Raw genomic sequence first — 6,009 nt, forward strand, 5'->3', positions numbered from 1 at the left:
GGTGGCAAAGCAAAAATGCAAAACCCGTTCAAGACCCGTTCCAACGCTCTGACTAACAGTTTCAAAGCTTAAGCTTTTTATACAGATAAGAGCAAAGTTCCACTCTGGGGTAAGGAGGAGGGGAGAGTCAGATGCCCAATAGTGGAAAGATTTGAGGATGATGAAGATGTATATGTTATGAGGAAGATGTGGCGCCACTCTTATCTCCTTGATAGTGTGTGTGTGTATCTGCATGTGAGCAGAGACTCTGGCCTTGGCTCTGTTGCACTGAGTACGATCTGTACTGTTTAATCATGATTCAGCAAAAGTGTAAAGAGTGATGGAGTCATCATGCATTAAAACGACAAATTGTACACATGAACATATGATGAATATAATAATTGCCATAACAATACTAAGACCAGACAGGATTTATTAAAAATAGACACTCCACAGACAATGTGAGAAGACTGTTTAATTTGATCAACATGGCACAGAACTCTAAAAAGAAAACAATAATCTTGTCACTAGACGCAGAAAAAGCATTCGATAGAGTCAACTGGTCATTCCTCCTTGCTGTCCTTGGCAAATTTGGCTTTGGAGAATCATTCATACAATGGATCTCCACCCTATACTCTAAACCTAAGGCCTCAGTAACCACAAACAAAATAACATCCCAAAGCTTCACACTGCAGAGGGGAACCAGACAATGTTGCCCACTCTCACCTTTGCTTTTTGCAATATTTGTTGAACCTCTCGCAGCAGCTGTTTGTCAGAACTCTGTTATTAAAGGAATCCACTCATCCATCTCAGAACACAAAATTAATCTTTATGCGGATGATATATTACTCTATTTGGAAGAACCCCAATCCTCATTAGAAGAAGTATTTAAACTAATAAACAGCTTCTCTAAATTATCAGATTATTCCATTAATCATCAATCCTTCCATTAACAAAAAATTCATGGAACCCAGTAAGCCAAAACCCACAATACCCCTCCCCCACAAATATAATTAAATATCTAGGCTTAAATATATCACCAAACCTAAATGAATTAATTAAACTGAACCTGGATCCGCTGTTGGATAAAGTCACAGATGATCTGAAGAGATGGAACAATCTCCTGATCTCACTCCTTGGCAGAATAGCCTCAGTTAAAATGAAAATCTTACCTAAAATAAACTATCTGTTCTCTATGATCCACTGAAACCACCAACACAATGGTTCAAATGATTAGATTCTGCAATTACAAAATTCTATGCTAGGAATAAAAAACCTAAAATAAGTCTTTCAACCCTTCAAAAAAATAAAAGCGAGGGTGGGTTGGAAGCCCCTAATTTCACACATTATTACTTAGCAAACCAAATTTTATATTTAACAGAATGGCTAAAACCAAAAGAATAACACAACACCTGGCTAGAAATAGAACAGCTAGACTGCAAACATATAAACTCTCTGATCTCCCTTTTATCACTGTGACCCTCAAATGTCATAACTGCTTTATAAACCCACTGATTGCCTCCACCCTGACTGCGTGGTGGAAAGCCCTGGACATTACAAATGTTCAAAAACTAGTATGCTGTCTCCAATCTGGCACAACCCTGACTTTAGAAACAGAAAAACACTGCTCTATTGAAAAACATGGGATGAGAGCGGAATTATTCATCTCCAAGAACTCTTCGAAAATGATAAGCTCAGGACATATAACAATCTAACCCAAACATTCAATATAAATAAAAGTAATTTTCTTCAGTACACACAAGTAACAGAGACAATTAAGAAAAATACGGCAATAGATTTAATCACCTTGCAACCTCCAGAACTGGCCATATATATGAAAAAATTCTCAGCAAAAACAAAAAAAAAACTCTCAAAAATATACAGAGCACTCTTGAACACTAACTCTAATCACTTACCAATCGCTAAATGGGAAGCTGAACTCTCAATCACCACGAACATCGATTTCTGGACAGAAATTCGTTTTAATACTTTTAAGCTGACTAAAAACACAAATCTTCAGCTAATTCAATACAAGGTCCTCCACAGATCCCACATTACCCAACAGAAAATGTATAAAATGGGCTTCTCCCCAACAGACATCTGCTCTCAGTGCACCCAGGGAACAGCTGATTCATATTTACATGCCGTATGGCTTTGTTCGCCAGTTCAACAGTTTTGGTTTCTAATCACTGAAAAACTGTCCTCCATTTTGGACTACAGGATTCCTCTATCTCCAAATCTATGTCTGTTAGGAGACCTGACTATGCTTGATATTCCAGCAAACCAATCACAATCCATCCTTGCGGCACTTGCCATAGCAAAAAAAACAATATTAGTGAATTGGAAAAATAAAACATCGTTAAACATAAACCAATGGCGAAATCTCCTCATAGAATTTATTTCCATGGAAAAGATGTCTGCTCTCAGAAAAAATAAAACAACCTGCTTTAAGGAGTGTTGGACTGCTTTTCTAATTGCATTGAATCTTGAATTTTTGTTTTTAGCCTGATGATCTAGCAAGCGACTGCCAGCACCACTCTTTACTAACACACTGATCTAACTGTAGTCCTGGACCTCGATGAGCTTGTGGGGTGGCCTTAACCTGGATGGCTTAGGTGGGTTGCTGGGGTGTTTTGGGTGCCTCTGCGTGGGCCCGTCTGCGCCATCTACCCTCTCCAGTGGCCCGCTATGCGGACGGGCCGGGCTCATACCGGACAGGCCTCCTACATGGCCACTTCACGTCACTCACTCCCAGCTGATCTGGCTCACCCACTTGTTGCACCCAACCCTTGGGGGGCTGGATGGTGGGGCTGGGGGTGGAGGGGGCCGCCGCCTGTGCTACTAAGTAGTGGCGCGGGGGCAGCACTCCCACCTCTAGCTGCCCTACTAATCCCACCAATTATAATTACACCTCAACACACCACCCCCCGGAGGGTGGGACCACCACTTCTACCCTCCGGGGCTATTGCATCACACAAATATATACACAGGTTGGATGGAGAGGCACCATAACAGGGTGGTGGGTAGCTTCACACATTTGGGCCTGTCGGGTGGGGGCCCGGCCTCTCTGTTGATGGCTGGGCTACCGTGTAGAGATCAGGAGGGTGCGGTCGGGCGTGGCGGTGGGTCTCTGGGGGGTGTGGAGGGGTGTTGCTGGGGGCTCTCTTTGCAGGGTCTCTCTGGGCAATGCCGGCCTGGTGGGGCGTGGGGGTGCCCCTTCCCTACGGGTGGGGCTTGGTGCCTGTCTCATCGTGTGGGTCCGGGGCGGCCTGCCTCGCCTGTGTGGGGGGTGGGCGCGCTGACGGGGTGCTGGCATCTACGGCGGGGCAGGGGCAAGGTCGCTTGGCGCTCCGGGATGGGTGCTCTTTGCTGGGAGGCGGCTCTAGCTGTTCCGGTGGTTAGGGTCGGTATCGGCCACTTGGTGGGTCAGTCCTGCTATCTGTGGGCTGGCGGGCGGGTGGGTTCTGCGCCTTTGGCTGGGGGCTGCTGCTTCGCATTGGTTGTGTGCCATTGGGGTGCCTCTCTCCCGCGGTGGCGGCCGCCGGTCGCTCTTGCGCCGGGGGGGGGGGGGGGGCATTGGCCCATGGCTTGCGCTGTCCGGTGGGGGGCGGGGCCTGGGCTGCTGTTCTTGCGCCGTCTGGGGCTGTGCGTTCCTGCTGGGTTGTGGCCGGTTTGTGGGCCGGGGTGGGTTGGGCGCCTCCCATGGGGGTTTGGCCCTGGGGCTCACCCTTGGGGGTTCCCTGTCCTGCGGTGGTGCCCTTCGGGTCCGGCAGGCCCGGCCGGCTGGTTGGACCGGTCCTGGCGGGTGTCTTCCGGGGCGGGTGGTGCGTGGTCATGTGGTCAACACATGCTAATTACTCATTTCTTGCCAAACATAAAACATGCATATTTAACCTGCACATTCCTACTTCACCTCCTACAACATCTACAGACCATCAACTTTCCTGCACCTGTGGCTAACCTTAAGTTTTAAATCCTTGGTAAGAAACTAAACCAACAAAAACACTATTCTGGAAGAAAATACAGATTTTAATTGTGTGGGAACAGATTCATTTAACCACCAATGTACAGGTTAAATATGTATGTTTTATGTGTGGCAAGAAATGAGTAATTAGCATGTGTTGATCACATGATCATGTGTTATCATATTCATGTTACTTTTTGTAGCTTTTCATATACATTAACTATATATAAAAATATTCTTTATATAACATTGTGTTCATGTAAACTGAGATGTGTAAGAATTTGAAGATGCAAGATAGTATTTTATTTCTTGATGTCAATTTATTTTATTTTAAACTGTTTTTAAGTTTCCATTTACATGATCAATATAAATCAAATGAAATCAAACATTATTCTATATAATTATAACTGTATATAATGTAATACACTGTATTGTCTTCATAGAGAAGGTATTTATGGCTCCAGGAGGACTTTAATCCAGGTGAGATGAGGTTAAATGGTTCCTTGTAGAGTAAAGGTTACAGACCCCTGACCAGGGGAAGAGGGTTAGGAGACCCCACTATCAGAGCTGGACCCTCTGAATTTAATTCATGGTGAAACAATGCAGATTCTAAGTTGGTTATGTTACTGTTAACTTAATTCAAGTACAGCCTTTCTGCAAAATAAAAAAACAGAATACATGTAACCTGTTGTTATGATTTGCTGTTATTTAAAAAAAATTGTTCCGTCTTCTTTTAAAATTGTATAAAATAAATGACCTGTTATTTCAGCCACTGCTTGTTGCAGAAAAACTTAATATTGACACTAAAACATTGAAAAACTTAGCAAATATATCTCGAGTCATTGTCAATCTTTACTTCATACAAAACTACGATACACCAGTTAAGTCAACTATTCATCAGCATGTATGTCTATCCTGTACACTCTCCACCCCTGCTCAAAAAAAAAAAAAAAAAAAAAGGACAAAAGTGTGAGACCAAATTCTGTGCTGGTGAGACCAGCTGAGAAAGATAGTTGCACCAGTGCCACCACTGGAAAAGTTAGTGTAGAGGTAGATCCCTGCATACCACAATCACAACCATCATCATCCACACATTCATAGTGTTGTGACAGGAAAGCCAAATATGAATATAAATATAGATAAAAAAGCACAAAGCAAACAAAAATGTATAACATAACAGAATGAAAAATAACATAAAATCAATAACACTAATGAAAAATCAATATAAAAATACAACACAATTACCAAATCATTTATAACATAACAAATGGCAAACCTTTAAGAAAGTACACACAAAAACTAGTGGTGTAACAATACATCGATACACATCGATTAATTAATTAACGATCCAATTACATCGATGCACAATGAAAACATCGATAAACATAGTGAACTTTAAGATACACCTTTATTTTGAAATTCACATAGCACGTCTGTACGTCCGTGCCACCATTTCCTGCTTGAGGAGAGTGGCATAACGGAGCAAATGCCACGTGACAACAAAGCCTTGCAATGCCTGCTGCCACTAGGGATGGGCGATATTGACAAAAAAATGTATCCCGATAATTTCTAGTATTTATCATGATAATGATAAAAGTCACGATAAATAAAAACTATAAATAAAAATAAAATAAAAAAATTCACAACTTAGTGTAAACAGGTTCCTTAAAAACACAAATAAATGTGAATACATCAACACTAGACACATTTAAAAAGGCTACAATAACTGCTGACTCAAACAGCTCATGAGCTGATATTTTATGGAATATAATTGTGCATGTGGATCACTATTAGTGTTATTGTATGTAATTCATTTATTTCCTCACTTGAAATAAAATTATTAAAAAAAAAAGCACATTAAAAGCACAAATAACTTCAATAGTGTTTTTACTGCTGATGAAATATAAAAATATTGCGTTTCACAAAATGGGATGATGGAATAGTGACATTAGTTATTATGTTAATATTTATTTCACACAACGTGTGACATGTTCATTTTTATCCTTCCATACAAGTGTTAAATCTGACCATAAACAAATCTGTGGTTTTATGACAGTAAGACTTGT

This window comes from Gouania willdenowi, unplaced genomic scaffold (assembly GCF_900634775.1).
Source record: "Gouania willdenowi unplaced genomic scaffold, fGouWil2.1 scaffold_290_arrow_ctg1, whole genome shotgun sequence".
NCBI classification, from domain to species: domain Eukaryota; kingdom Metazoa; phylum Chordata; class Actinopteri; order Blenniiformes; family Gobiesocidae; genus Gouania; species Gouania willdenowi.